Source organism: Hermetia illucens, chromosome 2 (assembly GCF_905115235.1).
Source record: "Hermetia illucens chromosome 2, iHerIll2.2.curated.20191125, whole genome shotgun sequence".
Lineage (NCBI taxonomy): Eukaryota > Metazoa > Arthropoda > Insecta > Diptera > Stratiomyidae > Hermetia > Hermetia illucens.
In genome coordinates this window covers 71,600,153-71,619,564 of record NC_051850.1, presented here as the reverse complement: position 1 = coordinate 71,619,564, position 19,412 = coordinate 71,600,153, and the positions used below count along the sequence as shown (strand labels likewise).

The 19,412-nt window shown below is 45.0% G+C and overlaps 1 protein-coding gene across 16 annotated transcripts in view; it reads left to right on the top strand.

The window, feature by feature from the left end:
- LOC119648834 (CUGBP Elav-like family member 4) overlaps positions 1 to 19,412 on the top strand; it is a 666,752-nt gene that overhangs the window by 305,800 nt on the left and 341,540 nt on the right. The window lies entirely within an intron of this gene.

Sequence of the window (19,412 nt, the reverse complement as noted above, 5' to 3'; positions counted from 1 at the left end):
CCTGCTGCTGCCTGCAATATGCCGATGATCCACACCCTCCTTTCTTTTGCACAGTAGACAATTGTGGTCACTTCCGCAGTCCTTGCTGATATGGCCTTCCAGTCCGCATCTCCTGCATTGCTTTGACCTGTCATTTGGACTAGTGCATGCCTTAGCAATGTGACCAAAGCCAAGGCATCTAAAGCATCTGTTCCCTAAGGTGACACATAACCCAGCCTATTCTCACTCTCCCTGCTGCTAACAGTTTGAGTGCGTTCTCCACTGGTAGGCTGATGATGGTGGTTTGTGTTCCTCCGTAGGCTTTCCTTAGCGTTTTCACCACTGATTTGGCTTAAGAATTTGTCCATGGTTACATCCTTGGATTTCTTAAGCTTCAACATAAGATCTTCCTTCTGGGACCGTCTAATGCGGCTGACGTTGTCTCCCAAATTCGTGAGTTCGTGGTCTGCCTTCACTTTCCTGAGAATGTCGTCATATGACCCTTCGCCTCGTTTGGAAATGAAAATCACCTCCGGTCTTATCTCCCTCCGATCATTTCTTTTCCGCGGTTCTACCATCCTTCAAGCTTCCGCATCCGCCTTTGAAGGTACGATCCCTTTTCTCGAGGTAGCCACTGCAATATTCTCACTGGCAGCTTCAGACGTACTTTTCATGAACTCCGCCTTTTTGGGAGTTGAGTCCTATTTTCTTTTCGAGGTTTGCTGGCCTGTTGAGTCATTCAGCTTCTCGCGCAGCCTCTTCCCCGGTTTCTCCCCTTTTGTGTTTTGAACCGGCATTACTTGAGTGGCCTGGTTCACTTTTCCAATCGGCGATTTCCCTACTAGTTCATCCTGGGCCTTGCCGTACGTCAAACGGATGCCTCTTATCATGGCCCTTATATTTTGATGAATGTTCCTGCGCTCCTTTATAAACTCACACAGCTGCATGATCTTTTTACCGAGGGCAGTAAAGGCAGCTCCAGACTGATCATTGCCCAAAACATCGCTCCCACTACTGAGGCACTGCGGTCGTTGTATATCGACGGCCGGGAGCTAGCTATACTACCCCTGGACTTCATTAACATATACATACACATGTTTGTCTCCACTAATTGATAGTAATATACAAATAACTAAAAAAAAAATAGTTAAATAGCTAAGACAGAAAAACTAATCTGTCTCCATGACATCCACCGTTCATATAAGATCACTTTATATGATGATGACATCATACACAGCTTAGAGAGCAGCACATTTACATTTTGACCTTCCCTAACTTTGCTAATAATAGTCAGATTACATTCAAACTTTCCAGAATTATTATTATCGTCTATATTGTTACCAAGTTTTTGCTTCCCGGATAAGCTTAGGGTGCTTTTCGGGTAAATTTTAAAAATATGGCAATATGCTGTTATTTACTTTATTTGAGCAGATATCGGGTTAGGATGTTGTAGATTTTTCAGTTGGATAGGCTCTGAGACCGAGACCTGTTTCACTTTTAGAGGCACACATTTTGAACCCTCACTCCCCTGCGTTTTACCGAATATCAAAAATAAGTTATGAAAAGTGCCTATTAAGCTCTTTCATTAGATACCCCACATGACTGTATTCCATGAAAAAAATGTACACTTCCCTTTCACATATATGGGAAACCCTCCCTTATTCCCAACCCAAAATTATGCCACTCGCTGCACTTAAAGTAACAAACAGACCACATATTCTCAAGAAATTTTGTGACAAGTGGTTCAGCTGACAAATAGCCAGCCAGGCGGGCAGACAGACAGACGGACATTGAATCGATTTAATAAGGCTTTGTTTCACCCTTAAAAAGGGTTATCGTTCTAAATTGTAAAGATTATTAGCGCAATTTATGGATAAAACACTATTTTTTCAAGTGGAGTCATTTTAGACCTTGTCAGGATCGGTCTAAACCATCCTATAACCGATGATGTGATAAAAGTGTCGAATCTCCCTCCATAATACGATGGCTGTGCCGGTTGGTGAAAATGATGGAGTAATAGCGACAACGCATCATTCGCCGTACGTAGTGACATAAACGAAGTGTTGTGTGAGTATGTCTCCACATGGATACTTCTGCCCCCTAAAGAATTCATTGACTGATAGGCTTTTATCGAATCTAAGCCTCAAAATATGTCCCATTTCAACATCAACCGAAATAAACTTACTGTTGGTATATTACCAATTTTTTAACTAGGCTCCAAACCCCCTTATGTCCATCCTAGGAGTAGCAGCATAGAAGACAATATCGTGCATAATACTACAAGGTTTCATGGGAATTCGGCTATATATTTCGCGGGAATTCACTGCATCTTTATGCATGCAAATAAGATGCTGATGTCACAATTATTGACAATAATTAACATTCGAGTAAAGCACTAAAGTTTTATTAATGAAGAATCTACTTCTCCCCAGCCCTTTTTAAGGTTTTGTGTCAAACAAAACCTTATTAAAATCAATTTCTTTCTACGCGTCCGTCCGTCAGTCTGTCACACGGGGTTCACTTCAAAACCATCTTTTCACCATTACCTACCTTGCTGGGGTGAGGGAGCTCGATGAAGAGGATCCTCTAGGAAACAAGAGGCGACACCTGAAATCAAGTGGTAAAAACACCTCACGCCAAGGCGTGACTACCGTGCCGAGAACTGAGTGGTCATAGGGCCTAAAATGTGGCCGTGAATGGTGAACTCTGGCTAGCAGGCGAACCTAACCTTCTCTTTGCAAAAAGGTCGACTTACTTTCTCCGATAAAACTGAGGCCATGGCAGCCAATTATGAAAAACTAAAAAACAGAAAACTTTTTAAAAAACTGAAATTAAATTTCGATCTTGACGAACCAGCCGAAGTTGATCCAGTCTTTAACGAACGAGCCGAAGCAGGCCTCTTCTGTCAGTACTCTTGACCCCAGGATCCAATCGGCGCCACATGCTGAAGCCTAAGTCTTACCCATAGGTAAACATTCGTCTTCAGACGGCAAACAGCAAGCAAACCGCCTCCGTCCAAATTACCACCCACGGGTTGTGCCGGGGTTGAGGGGACAGGAGCGTCCGGGGCACCTGCAGCTAAAGGAACACCGAAGCGGTAGCGGTCCTCGGCCAATCCAAGCTCTTCGACACAAAAAGCAGCGCAAAGGGCTCGGCCAGCGACTGCACTCATCACTCGTCAGATCAATAGCTGCAAAATTTTTATATAATAATCATTGTTGGCGCAGCAATCCATATTAGATCAGGGCCTTGAAATGTGTTAGAGCACTTCATTCAAGACCGTAACGGTACACTACAGGATTACAGTACCCTATAAGAAGCAATGTGCTCCCCCGAGATTATTACCCTGACTTGACTCAGGTACTGATTCTCAGCTCAGTCAACTGGTATCCGACGTCAAATCACGACCCAAATCCCACTGCATCAGTGCGATTTGAATCGCGAACTTCCGTTCGGCAGCCTTGTGCTCTAACCACTCAGCTATCCGGACACACAAGACATTTAGATACCTCATACAAAAACCATGGGTTGTTGGTGGTGTAATCAGGGACCTAAACTTCCAACACGCTGACCTGCTCTATGCCAGTGGAAGTGATCGACCACCCTTCTGCATGGTGGTCTCAAAAGACTTCCAGACTAACCATAAAAAGTTGAGCAGGAGATAAATATGGTGCTCTGCATATTCCCCTATGAGGCAGAAGAAGTTCCCATTGGAACATTCATCAGAACTTTTCAATATGCTCAATGTAAAGGCTGTGTGTGTGCCGCCACGTCAACCACGCCCCTACCTTCGATGTCGGTAGGTTCATCCGCTCCGCGGCAGTTCTTGGATGACGCATTTGTAATTTTTAGATAGTTGTCCGTATCCACCGCTGGACGTTTTCCACATCAGTCTTCGTTTACGACAATATTCCAGTGAAGGGATAACGAATACATTCTACGCGCTTATTTTATTCTTCCTAGAGAGACGCGATTTTAGCACCAGCTTTACACGTTGCAGGAATTCGGACAACAGAGTATCCTTTAGATCACCAACTCGAGCATGGGTTCTTTGTAGAATTCCTAGGTACTTGTAGAAGTCTGTCTCGGTGATAGCTTCAATGTGGAGGTCACCAATGGTATGTACGGCATGCGGCTCGTGATGACCTTTGCGGATGGCTTGGATTTGAAACTTGCCTAATCCAAACTACATCCGAATATCATGGCCGAACATGTCTATTATTCGCAACAGACTTCTAAGATGGTTGGCAGTATCAGCATGCAGCTTAATGTCATCTAAGTACATCATGTGTGTTAGTTCGTACTTAGCACTGAGGCCATACTTTATTGCAAAACCATGCCTCTAGCGCTCATTCAGTAGCCACGAAAAGGGGTTCAGTGCCACTGTTTGAGCGATTTCCCACAAGCAATCGATCGCGTAAGTCCGCATCAACAACGTCAGCAATCATCGGCCCCCTGGAAGATGCCTCTCCATATACGGATGGGCTCTGAGGTATGAGCAGCCTCAGATGTACGGACTGATAAGGTGGTATGCCACCTTTCCATGGCTGTCGCCAAAAACTTTATTAGTTTCGGATTAATGCGATATTGATGTAGGATATCGTTTAATCAGGTATGCGGAACGCTATCAAAAGCCTTGACATAATCGATAAATCAACTAAGGAGGTTTCTTTGGCCTCTAGTTGTCATTTATACCGCGTTCCGACCGACTGTGTACGCCTGTAAATTTCGTATACCAGAAATTCTGCACCCGATCCAGACCTGGGCTCCTCCAGCTCTTCGAGCTGTTTATGGCTCGTCGAACTTGCTCTTCGGTAACATACGCAAAGTGCATGCCAGGCGTATTGGCATGGCGGGTACCTTCGGCGGTGATTCACTCAACATGTTCAGCATACTGGGCAGGTAACCTCAAAAGCCCACCCCAGTATTCTTTCGCTTCCGTCACCGAAAACTGTATTGTCTGGACGCTCTGTTGGTATTCGTTGAGAGATCTGAAAAGCTCCGCTGGTTCCTCGCGTGTGTTGCATTCTGGACACGACTGGAATGACTTTCGCAATACCGTCGTAACCGACTGCATATGACAGAAAGCTTCGGCTTTAGTGTATCCAGAATTTCAACTACGGTTGTCTCACTGGGGATGGCATAGTTCCGGTAAACCCTCTGCACTTTATTTCTCACCCATCTCCTGGCATTGCCAGTGCTGATCTGAATCAGTCTAGCAATGTCCTGTCTTAGTGAGTCCCGCCGAAGTGCTCGACGAATTTTCCATGGTGGATCTCTTCCTTCACTCAAACCAATAACATGAAAGTGAAACTTCTGATCGCGCAATCTGATCGCCGCAACTGTATCACATTACACAAGTGATTATAGTTGTAGCAGCAACATATCAGTGCACAGCCGAGATGTAATCGCATCATTGATTTGAGATACAATTCCCGGAGTTGCTGGAGATGCATAGAGCCTGGGAATACCTGGCCTATGCAAAGGATCCATATCCGAAAATTCTATACACGCTCTTTGGAATTCATCCCGAACCTCAGCGAAAACCTCAGCTGGACGGTGGAGAAGAGTACTTCGGCGAGTACTGAGACTGTGTCCTACAATGCGGCATGGTGTTGGTGATGCCGCTGCCTCTGCTCCCATCGACTCTTGGTCACCAGTTTCCCCGATGAGCTCAAGTCGAACACGCTACCTGATGATGGCCGCGATTGTGTCGCTGCGAGTAATAAAGCGGTACTAGTCTGCGACTCGCTGCACAGTCACGTGCGCGAATTGCGGGAAACGCTCGACGAATCTCTGGTGCAACAAGGGGCGGTAAGATGTTTTACCAGCCCCCCTCCCCGTTATTTTGTAGTAGGAGCGATGATGAAGAGATTCATTCCTTCAATCCAATTCATCCCCTGGTTACGCGAACCTGCTGAAGTGGTCACCACAGATTGTGTCGAAACAGCAGCAGCAGGCGGAGCAATGCTCCTGGTTGTCGTGGCGCCTAGAAGTCGAATCGCCGCACGACTAGCCGTTTCGGCGCCGTGCTGTCCATTACGGGATCCCGACCCAGCCACCAAGTTAGACGACTCCCGCCGGTTATCCGTACCGGACCTTAAATATCTTCTTCCTCTCATATATGGATTGGTATTTTATACCTAACTGCCAGGTGAGGGGATAGCTTCCTCAGTGAGTAATCTGCAGGACTGCAAAGTTCCTGCACTTTCCTCACCTACTCCCTGAGACGCTGCGGTAGCCTACCGCCATTCAGACTGAAGCTATCCATCCCTCCTCCTTTCACAACCGGGCTTGAGACCAGCTACGGCGGAGTTATTATTATTATTTAATTTACATGTAAAATAACCTAGACCTCAATAACTATAATCGTATGCACGTTAACTAAATAGGTCGTTGTAGTTAAAAAAGTTAGTACACATTTAAAAAGTTCCTCTCAAAAACGAAATATAGCAACCGCTTTGTGGATCTGCCTAAAATTTATGTGCCCCAAATCTACGTTTTAACAGCTATCCAACGCGGTGTAACAATCTAGGGTTTTATTTAAACTCATAGAAAAAACTTAGCTTCTTATGCTACATGGGATTTAAAAATAAATTCCCTTATTTAATCTAATTTATTCTTTGAACTTAGATAACTAACTAAAACAATAGATGAGTACAAAATAACATTCATTTAACTTTTATGTTCAAATAAAATACCTCTAAATTTCATATTCAACATATCCATATTTGTTTTGCACAAATTTTTGCTCCCTTTTGCGAAATCCACTTTTTACTACACCAGTTGTCAAAGACCTTCTTATTTCATTCGCCGCATTAATTATTCTTTCTTTCAGGACTTCAACTGATTAAATTGGGTTGGGCTCACGAGGTACCCGCGGGTAAACGAGGCCCTTCATAAGTCCCCACACATAAAAGTCTAGACTTCTGGCTGGCCAGGGGAGAGGCCCACATCATCCAATCCATTTGTTGGGATAATTTGTGTCCAGCCATTCTCTAACACTTCTCCTGAAATGCGCAGGGCAGCCATCATGCTGAAACCACATGTCTGGAAATAGATTAAGTGGGAGATCCTCCAGTAAGTCCTCCAGGTCACCTCTCAGGAAATTTTCGCAATTCCCCCCTACATCAAATTTTGATTCATCAGTCCATAAAATTAATTTAAGGAAATTCGGGTCTTTCACATCAGAATTTAGCATAACTCTGGAGAAATCTAACCTTAAAATAGTTATCGTTCCGATGCTTGTAGTTCTTCTAAATAAAAATAAAACTAGGTAGCTTGCTCCTACTACAATATATTTTAATAGTTAGTAAATACGTATTTCGAAAGCTACTTACTTTCTTCCTCAGTACTTAAGCTACTAAATCATTGGGAAGTTTTTCCTGAATTTTTAAATAAAACAAATTAAAAGTCTGTAGGGACAGATTATAAAAAGTTGCTTAAAAGCTAAAGATCCGTATGTGGGTAAAGATTCTAAAAGGTAAAGAGAAAAACGTAAAAAGGTCCACATGCAGGTAGGGATAATATAATAACTTTTAGGGTTCATGGCCGTCAATTATCAATAGTTAGTGGGTGGTGCGGTCCCTGTGTTTGTCAGCGAGTTTTTTGATTAGCCTTGATGCACAATTCCCTCCATCTGTGTTCATCAATTTTGCCGCATCCTTTCGCAATATTTCCAAGCTTTCCCATGCGTCCAAGGTGTGTGGCTTATTCACTTGTCGTACCAGCTCAAGATTTGCCCTCGTCACAGAATGCCCCTCCTCTATGACGTGCATCGCAACCGAAGAACGCACCGTGTTGGCTCCTCGTCTTTCTCCCCTCTCTACTTCCTTTAGGTGTTCTTGGAACCTAGTAGTGATGAGGCGTTTTGTCTGGCCAATGTAGACCATCTCGCAGTCATTGCAGCTGATTTTGTAGATCCCACTTTTTTCCTCTTCCGTTAATGGGTCCTTTTCGCTCCCTAATTGTTTTTTAAGGGTTGCGTCTCTGCTTGATCCAACCACTTTTATATTGTATTTCCCTAGGAGAGATTTTATTCTATAAAAGTCATTGGATAATGGTATGCTCACCCATTTAGTATCAGCTAGAGTGCTTTCTTGCTCGAACAATGTTGACTGTTGGTTCTTCCATATCTGGTCTTTCTTTCTCTTGATCAGCCTTTCGATTTTTTCGACCGTGTAACCATTCTTGATAGCTGTATCAAGTATGAACATAAGCACAAACGAAATGATGGTATCATTCGATGTTAAATCCTTGTTCCCAAACACTCCGATAAAACCAGCTATTCACCAACTAGAAGTTTGGCTGAATAAATTTAACACCACAATTGATTGGAGGGCCAAAGTGAGACAATACACTAAATTGGCATCATTATGCATGGGTGAAAATTATTTCACATTTCGTGAAAAATTTTATAAAACCACAGCGGGAGTCTCCATGGGCAACCCAATGTCACCACTGGTGACGGAAATGTTTATGGCATACGTTGAAACAATCATCGAAGAAAAGGGGATAATGCCGAGGATTTGGTTCAGGTATGTCGATGATGTATTTGCCATAGTTGAAAAGGACAGGGTAGACAACACGTTAACAGAAATTAATAGGATACACCCGAAGATCCAATTCACAATCGAAAAAGAAGAGCATGGATCGTTACCATTTTTGGACCTACGAGTAATTAACAATAGCGGAAAACTCGAATTCGAGATATACAGGAAGCCAACGGCAACCCAAAGAACGATACCAGCAACCTCGGCTCATACCGCATCACAACAAATGGCTGCCTACAACTCAATGGTGCACCGTCTCTGCACATACCCCCTAAACAAAGATGGCTTCCATAAAGAAAGAATGTTCATACTTGATACAGCTATCAAGAATGGTTACACGGTCGAAAAAATCGAAAGGCTGATCAAGAGAAAGAAAGACCAGATATGGAAGAACCAACAGTCAACATTGTTCGAGCAAGAAAGCACTCTAGCTGATACTAAATGGGTGAGCATACCATTATCCAATGACTTTTATAGAATAAAATCTCTCCTAGGGAAATACAATATAAAAGTGGTTGGATCAAGCAGAGACGCAACCCTTAAAAAACAATTAGGGAGCGAAAAGGACCCATTAACGGAAGAGGAAAAAAGTGGGATCTACAAAATCAGCTGCAATGACTGCGAGATGGTCTACATTGGCCAGACAAAACGCCTCATCACTACTAGGTTCCAAGAACACCTAAAGGAAGTAGAGAGGGGAGAAAGACGAGGAGCCAACACGGTGCGTTCTTCGGTTGCGATGCACGTCATAGAGGAGGGGCATTCTGTGACGAGGGCAAATCTTGAGCTGGTACGACAAGTGAATAAGCCACACACCTTGGACGCATGGGAAAGCTTGGAAATATTGCGAAAGGATGCGGCAAAATTGATGAACACAGATGGAGGGAATTGTGCATCAAGGCTAATCAAAAAACTCGCTGACAAACACAGGGACCGCACCACCCACTAACTATTGATAATTGACGGCCATGAACCCTAAAAGTTATTATATTATCCCTACCTGCATGTGGACCTTTTTACGTTTTTCTCTTTACCTTTTAGAATCTTTACCCACATACGGATCTTTAGCTTTTAAGCAACTTTTTATAATCTGTCCCTACAGACTTTTAATTTGTTTTATTTAAAAATTCAGGAAAAACTTCCCAATGATTTAGTAGCTTAAGTACTGAGGAAGAAAGTAAGTAGCTTTCGAAATACGTATTTACTAACTATTAAAATATATTGTAGTAGGAGCAAGCTACCTAGTTTTATTTTTAATCTAACCTTCTCGTAGGATTTCCTTCTTCGATAGCTTGTACCGGCGTGTAATGGTATGGGTATAGACCCGCTGTATATACTGTAAGCCACACTTTTTGTTGAGAGAGTCCCAGTTCACGGAGAACAATGTTAGTGGAAGTGGTTGAATCTAAGCTAAATCGGTCAACTACCTCATTATCTTGTTCTTCGTCGTGTCAATGACATGTGGATTTCCCAAGTCTGTACGTCGTCATAAAACAGAGCCAGCTTCTCGAAGTCTTCCATAAATTCCATCGAACATGCTCACGGGATAGCGCGTTATGTATTCATTGCGAGCTTGTGCAGTATCCGTAGCAAATCATCATATCAGCATATTTGTCGTTCGTGTAGGTTGTCATCCTCAACAGTTCAGTACCACAAGCACAAATTGGTGTCGGCCGTATCAGGCGTACGCGAAAGAGGGATAAGTTATTATTCTGCTAAGGGAAAGTCGCACCAGTGATCAAAGGGTAGTATAGGTCCCAGTGCGAAACGTGGATTTGTACCCACGATGGAGCATAAAACCTTGGAAACGCCTGCAGAACCAGCACCAACAGCTCTACTACCAAACCCTATCTCCACCTCCACGTGGTGATCGCTGGGGTTATTTCTTTATGAAAAATTACAGACGGAGAAGGATGGAGGCGAGTCTCCCGCGCCTAAAAACGGGACAAAATTTACCAACTGGTCCTCCAGGTTGGGGGCTGGGTAGGGCTAACAACCCTACACGGAAAAGCGATGTTACGAAGCCACGAAAAGAGCCTCGGACAGGATGGATCTTACAACGACAAACCCGGCAACGACAACAGATTAATGATTTGCGCATTTTCTCATGGAACGTGCACTCCGTGAACAGACCGAACGCTGCTGAGCAGCTAGCCAATACACTGTCCAAATATAAGGCTGATGTAACAACGTTACAAGAGATGGGATGGACAGGGACCGATTTCCTGGAGAAGAGCCCTTACACCGTATATTATAGCGGCCATCCAGTATGTGCTCACAGTAGGTTTCTTAGTCAGCCAAAATATTAAACCTGCTGTTATCGGCTTAATCGGTATAAGCGAAAGGCTATGCATTCTGCGTTTGCGAGGCAAGTTTAGAAATATAAGACTCATAAACGTTTACGCCCCTACAGAGGAGACTGCAGAGTCGAAGAAGAGTACCTTCTACGAGGCAGTTGAGCGGACCCTCGAAGCCTGTCCCAAGTATGATATCAAAATCGTACTTGGAGATTTCAACAGTCAAGTAGGGACGGAACCCGTATTCAGGCGATACATCGGCTCCCATAGCTTACATAGGGATACCATTGATAACTGATTGTGCATTATTCAGTTACAGTATTACACGAAATGGTTGTTGGAAGTACGTGGTTTGCGCGGAAAGCGGTTCACAAACATACGTGTACCTCTCCAGGCGGGACCACTTTCCACCAAATTGACCACGTGCTGATTAAGCGCCACCACTTCTCACCTTTGATGAATGTCCGAACATATAGGGGGACCATATTGGTCGACTCGGATCACTATCTCGTTGGCATGGTGCTCCGAACCCGAATTACGACACCACCTACAAGCCCCCTGACAATCAGGTGAGAGTGAATTCTGAACCCATCCACAACACAGCCCTCCGCGACACCTATAAGAGGGAAATGGATGCCGCAAATACCGCAGTCAACAGAGATCCTGGAGATGAAGCATCAACAAATGACCTTCACAATCACCTGAAGAACGTTATCATTGATACGGCCACAAACATACTTGGCCACAGCCGCAAAACGAGTCGGAACGGCTGGTTTGACGATGAATGTAAGCTAGCAACGAAACGAAAGAATGCTGCATTCTCAAAGAACGCGGGCACGCGCAGAGGCTTATCACGAACTCCGTCGAGCGGAGCAGCGACTTCACACACGGAAAAACGAAGCCTGGGAGAACCAACAAGTCTGTGAACTAGAAAAGTACAGGGAGCAACCGCACCAGCCGCAGAAGTTTTACCAACAAGTCAGCAGGATGAAGCCTTATACACCACGATGCTCATCCTGCCGAGACAAAGAGGGACATCTGAATTCCGACAGAATGGGAATATCGGAGTGATGGGTTGAGCACTTTGATGAGCTACTGAACAACCAGAACATCGGCGAGTTGGAGGTGCCGCCAACTGAAGACGGCGGACAAATACTGCCACCACCAAGTATAGGAGAGACAGTCCGTTCAATTCATCGGCTTCAAATTCATAAGTCGCCAGGAGCCGATGGAATTGCAGCCGAATTAGTTAAATATAGAGGCAACCAGTTGCACCAAGTGGTTCATCAACTTGAGCTCAAGGTATGGGACAGCGAATCAATGCCCGACGATTGGCAACGAGGCATTCATTAATTGTCTCATACATAAAAAGTAGTTGATCACACAGTGCAGCAATTATAGAGGTATCACGTTGCTGAGTACCATCTATAAGATATTCTCCGCTATCTTGCTAGGCCGGATACCCTCATATGCCCAGAACATCATTGGCCCATACCAAAGAGGCTTCACTCCAGGCAAATCAGCAACAGATCAGATTTTCTCTGTCCGGCAAGCGATGGAAAAACTGTTGGAATATGGACTCAAGACAATTCGACATCAACAACGGACGGAACAGGATGCCCTATTAAGCGTCCTCTTTAACCTGGCACTCGAGAAAGTGATCCACGATGCTGAGGTAAATGGAAGCGGTACGATCCTCTTTAAGTCCACCCAACTGCTGGCCTATGCTGACGATATCGACATCATGGGATGAACCACGTGAGGCGTACAAACTGCCTTCATCCAGATCGAGCAGGCGGCGCGAAATCTTGTCCTGCACATCAATGAAGGCAAGACAAAGTATATGGCGGCAACGTCAGCATCGAAAACCAACCAACAACATCAAATCACACTGGTCAAACGAGAAGAATAAAGATAGGAGACTACAACTTTGAGACCGTTGATAAGTTCTCCTATCTAGGGTCGAAAATCACAACCGATAACAGCTACGATGATGAAACGGCACGGTTTTTGTCAGCCAACAGAGCCTATTTCAACTTACAAAAACTGTTCCGCTCGAAACGTCTTGTAGTTCTACCTTGTTAGGTAAAGCCACACATCACTTTGAGCGTCTTTATTTGGAATACCGGACAGAACTACACATTGCGCTTCAGTGAGGGGTAATGTTAAAATACCAGAACATTTTTCGTCTAGTGAAAACTCTTCCTTTTCACCAACTTCAGACATGTTAGCCACTACATGACACTTTGGAGAGCTTAATTAAATTGCAAATTACTTTAAATCCACTGAAGGCAAAAATACACTCATTACATCGAATGGTCGAATGGTCTTCAAAGTGATCCTGCTGCTTTTATCTGGCCTCGCACATTGGTCTGGGTTAGCCTAGTCAGTCTTATCAATTTCGTCGGGAAACCGAATTCTCTTATGGCCGTATACAGTTTTACCTTCGCTATGCTATCATAGGCGGCTTTAACGTCGATGAATAAATGGTGCAACTGATGTCCATATTCCAACAGTTTTTCCATCGCTTGCCGCATAGAGAAAATCTGATCTGTTGCTGCTTTGCCTGGAGTGAAGCCTCTTTGGTATGGGCCAATGATGTTCTGGGCATATGGGGTTATCCGGCCTAGCAAGAGAGAGGAGAATACCTTATAGATGGTACTCAGCAACGTTATACCTCTATAATTGCTGCACTGTGTAATATCTCCCTTTTTATATATGAAACAGATAATGCCTCGTTGCCAATCGTCGGGCATTGATTCGCTGTCTTATACCTTGAGCACAAGTTGATGAACTAGTTGATTAGTTGGTCGCCTCCACATTTAACCAATTCGGTTGTAATTCCATCGACTCCTGGCGACTTATGATTTTGAAGCCGATGAATAGAACGGACTGTCTCTCCTATACTTGATGGTGGCAGTATTTGTCCGTCGTCTTCAGTTGGCGGGACCTCCAACTCGAAGATATTCTGGTTGATCAGTAGCTCATCAAGGTACTCAACCCTACACTCCGATATGCCCATTCTGTCGGAAATCAGATTTCCCTCTTTGTCTCGGCAGGATGAACATCGTGGTGTATAAGGCTCATGCTGACTTGTTGGTAAAACTTCCGCGCCGATGCGGTTACTCTCTGTACTTGTCGAGTTCATAGACTTTTTCATTCTGCCAGGCTTCCTTTTTCCGTCTGTGAAGTCGCCTCTTCGCTCGACGGATTTCATGATAAGTCTCTGCGCGTGCCCGCATTCTTTGAGAATGCAACATTACTCGGTATGCGATATTCTTCCGTTCCGTAGCTAGCTTGAATTCATCGTCAAACCAGCCGTTCCGACGTTGGTGGTGTAATCAGGGACCTAAACTTCCAACACGCTGACCTGCTCTATGCCAGTGGAAGTGATCGACCACCCTTCTGCATGGTGGTCTCAAAAGACTTCCAGACTAACCATAAAAAGTTGAGCAGGAGATAAATATGGTGCTCTGCATATTCCCCTATGAGGCAGAAGAAGTTCCCATTGGAACATTCATCAGAACTTTTCAATATGCTCAATGTAAAGGCTGTGTGTGTGCCGCCACGTCAACCACGCCCCTACCTTCGATGTCGGTAGGTTCATCCGCTCCGCGGCAGTTCTTGGATGACGCATTTGTAATTTTTAGATAGTTGTCCGTATCCACCGCTGGACGTTTTCCACATCAGTCTTCGTTTACGACAATATTCCAGTGAAGGGATAACGAATACATTCTACGCGCTTATTTTATTCTTCCTAGAGAGACGCGATTTCAGCACCAGCTTTACACGTTGCAGGAATTCGGACAACAGAGTATCCTTTAGATCACCAACTCGAGCATGGGTTCTTTGTAGAATTCCTAGGTACTTGTAGAAGTCTGTCTCGGTGATAGCTTCAATGTGGAGGTCACCAATGGTATGTACGGCATGCGGCTCGTGATGACCTTTGCGGATGGCTTGGATTTGAAACTTGCCTAATCCAAACTACATCCGAATATCATGGCCGAACATGTCTATTATTCGCAACAGACTTCTAAGATGGTTGGCAGTATCAGCATGCAGCTTAATGTCATCTAAGTACATCATGTGTGTTAGTTCGTACTTAGCACTGAGGCCATACTTTATTGCAAAACCATGCCTCTAGCGCTCATTCAGTAGCCACGAAAAGGGGTTCAGTGCCACTGTTTGAGCGATTTCCCACAAGCAATCGATCGCGTAAGTCCGCATCAACAACGTCAGCAATCATCGGCCCCCTGGAAGATGCCTCTCCATATACGGATGGGCTCTGAGGTATGAGCAGCCTCAGATGTACGGACTGATAAGGTGGTATGCCACCTTTCCATGGCTGTCGCCAAAAACTTTATTAGTTTCGGATTAATGCGATATTGATGTAGGATATCGTTTAATCAGGTATGCGGAACGCTATCAAAAGCCTTGACATAATCGATAAATCAACTAAGGAGGTTTCTTTGGCCTCTAGTTGTCATTTATACCGCGTTCCGACCGACTGTGTACGCCTGTAAATTTCGTATACCAGAAATTCTGCACCCGATCCAGACCTGGGCTCCTCCAGCTCTTCGAGCTGTTTATGGCTCGTCGAACTTGCTCTTCGGTAACATACGCAAAGTGCATGCCAGGCGTATTGGCATGGCGGGTACCTTCGGCGGTGATTCACTCAACATGTTCAGCATACTGGGCAGGTAACCTCAAAAGCCCACCCCAGTATTCTTTCGCTTCCGTCACCGAAAACTGTATTGTCTGGACGCTCTGTTGGTATTCGTTGAGAGATCTGAAAAGCTCCGCTGGTTCCTCGCGTGTGTTGCATTCTGGACACGACTGGAATGACTTTCGCAATACCGTCGTAACCGACTGCATATGACAGAAAGCTTCGGCTTTAGTGTATCCAGAATTTCAACTACGGTTGTCTCACTGGGGATGGCATAGTTCCGGTAAACCCTCTGCACTTTATTTCTCACCCATCTCCTGGCATTGCCAGTGCTGATCTGAATCAGTCTAGCAATGTCCTGTCTTAGTGAGTCCCGCCGAAGTGCTCGACGAATTTTCCATGGTGGATCTCTTCCTTCACTCAAACCAATAACATGAAAGTGAAACTTCTGATCGCGCAATCTGATCGCCGCAACTGTATCACATTACACAAGTGATTATAGTTGTAGCAGCAACATATCAGTGCACAGCCGAGATGTAATCGCATCATTGATTTGAGATACAATTCCCGGAGTTGCTGGAGATGCATAGAGCCTGGGAATACCTGGCCTATGCAAAGGATCCATATCCGAAAATTCTATACACGCTCTTTGGAATTCATCCCGAACCTCAGCGAAAACCTCAGCTGGACGGTGGAGAAGAGTACTTCGGCGAGTACTGAGACTGTGTCCTACAATGCGGCATGGTGTTGGTGATGCCGCTGCCTCTGCTCCCATCGACTCTTGGTCACCAGTTTCCCCGATGAGCTCTAGGTTGTCATCCTCAACAGTTCAGTACCACAAGCACAAATTGGTGTCGGCCGTATCAGGCGTACGCGAAAGAGGGATAAGTTATTATTCTGCTAAGGGAAAGTCGCACCAGTGATCAAAGGGTAGTATAGGTCCCAGTGCGAAACGTGGATTTGTACCCACGATGGAGCATAAAACCTTGGAAACGCCTGCAGAACCAGCACCAACAGCTCTACTACCAAACCCTATCTCCACCTCCACGTGGTGATCGCTGGGGTTATTTCTTTATGAAAAATTACAGACGGAGAAGGATGGAGGCGAGTCTCCCGCGCCTAAAAACGGGACAAAATTTACCAACTGGTCCTCCAGGTTGGGGGCTGGGTAGGGCTAACAACCCTACACGGAAAAGCGATGTTACGAAGCCACGAAAAGAGCCTCGGACAGGATGGATCTTACAACGACAAACCCGGCAACGACAACAGATTAATGATTTGCGCATTTTCTCATGGAACGTGCACTCCGTGAACAGACCGAACGCTGCTGAGCAGCTAGCCAATACACTGTCCAAATATAAGGCTGATGTAACAACGTTACAAGAGATGGGATGGACAGGGACCGATTTCCTGGAGAAGAGCCCTTACACCGTATATTATAGCGGCCATCCAGTATGTGCTCACAGTAGGTTTCTTAGTCAGCCAAAATATTAAACCTGCTGTTATCGGCTTAATCGGTATAAGCGAAAGGCTATGCATTCTGCGTTTGCGAGGCAAGTTTAGAAATATAAGACTCATAAACGTTTACGCCCCTACAGAGGAGACTGCAGAGTCGAAGAAGAGTACCTTCTACGAGGCAGTTGAGCGGACCCTCGAAGCCTGTCCCAAGTATGATATCAAAATCGTACTTGGAGATTTCAACAGTCAAGTAGGGACGGAACCCGTATTCAGGCGATACATCGGCTCCCATAGCTTACATAGGGATACCATTGATAACTGATTGTGCATTATTCAGTTACAGTATTACACGAAATGGTTGTTGGAAGTACGTGGTTTGCGCGGAAAGCGGTTCACAAACATACGTGTACCTCTCCAGGCGGGACCACTTTCCACCAAATTGACCACGTGCTGATTAAGCGCCACCACTTCTCACCTTTGATGAATGTCCGAACATATAGGGGGACCATATTGGTCGACTCGGATCACTATCTCGTTGGCATGGTGCTCCGAACCCGAATTACGACACCACCTACAAGCCCCCTGACAATCAGGTGAGAGTGAATTCTGAACCCATCCACAACACAGCCCTCCGCGACACCTATAAGAGGGAAATGGATGCCGCAAATACCGCAGTCAACAGAGATCCTGGAGATGAAGCATCAACAAATGACCTTCACAATCACCTGAAGAACGTTATCATTGATACGGCCACAAACATACTTGGCCACAGCCGCAAAACGAGTCGGAACGGCTGGTTTGACGATGAATGTAAGCTAGCAACGAAACGAAAGAATGCTGCATTCTCAAAGAACGCGGGCACGCGCAGAGGCTTATCACGAACTCCGTCGAGCGGAGCAGCGACTTCACACACGGAAAAACGAAGCCTGGGAGAACCAACAAGTCTGTGAACTAGAAAAGTACAGGGAGCAACCGCACCAGCCGCAGAAGTTTTACCAACAAGTCAGCAGGATGAAGCCTTATACACCACGATGCTCATCCTGCCGAGACAAAGAGGGACATCTGAATTCCGACAGAATGGGAATATCGGAGTGATGGGTTGAGCACTTTGATGAGCTACTGAACAACCAGAACATCGGCGAGTTGGAGGTGCCGCCAACTGAAGACGGCGGACAAATACTGCCACCACCAAGTATAGGAGAGACAGTCCGTTCAATTCATCGGCTTCAAATTCATAAGTCGCCAGGAGCCGATGGAATTGCAGCCGAATTAGTTAAATATAGAGGCAACCAGTTGCACCAAGTGGTTCATCAACTTGAGCTCAAGGTATGGGACAGCGAATCAATGCCCGACGATTGGCAACGAGGCATTCATTAATTGTCTCATACATAAAAAGTAGTTGATCACACAGTGCAGCAATTATAGAGGTATCACGTTGCTGAGTACCATCTATAAGATATTCTCCGCTATCTTGCTAGGCCGGATACCCTCATATGCCCAGAACATCATTGGCCCATACCAAAGAGGCTTCACTCCAGGCAAATCAGCAACAGATCAGATTTTCTCTGTCCGGCAAGCGATGGAAAAACTGTTGGAATATGGACTCAAGACAATTCGACATCAACAACGGACGGAACAGGATGCCCTATTAAGCGTCCTCTTTAACCTGGCACTCGAGAAAGTGATCCACGATGCTGAGGTAAATGGAAGCGGTACGATCCTCTTTAAGTCCACCCAACTGCTGGCCTATGCTGACGATATCGACATCATGGGATGAACCACGTGAGGCGTACAAACTGCCTTCATCCAGATCGAGCAGGCGGCGCGAAATCTTGTCCTGCACATCAATGAAGGCAAGACAAAGTATATGGCGGCAACGTCAGCATCGAAAACCAACCAACAACATCAAATCACACTGGTCAAACGAGAAGAATAAAGATAGGAGACTACAACTTTGAGACCGTTGATAAGTTCTCCTATCTAGGGTCGAAAATCACAACCGATAACAGCTACGATGATGAAACGGCACGGTTTTTGTCAGCCAACAGAGCCTATTTCAACTTACAAAAACTGTTCCGCTCGAAACGTCTTGTAGTTCTACCTTGTTAGGTAAAGCCACACATCACTTTGAGCGTCTTTATTTGGAATACCGGACAGAACTACACATTGCGCTTCAGTGAGGGGTAATGTTAAAATACCAGAACATTTTTCGTCTAGTGAAAACTCTTCCTTTTCACCAACTTCAGACATGTTAGCCACTACATGACACTTTGGAGAGCTTAATTAAATTGCAAATTACTTTAAATCCACTGAAGGCAAAAATACACTCATTACATCGAATGGTCGAATGGTCTTGAAAGTGATCCTGCTGCTTTTATCTGGCCTCGCACATTGGTCTGGGTTAGCCTAGTCAGTCTTATCAATTTCGTCGGGAAACCGAATTCTCTTATGGCCGTATAC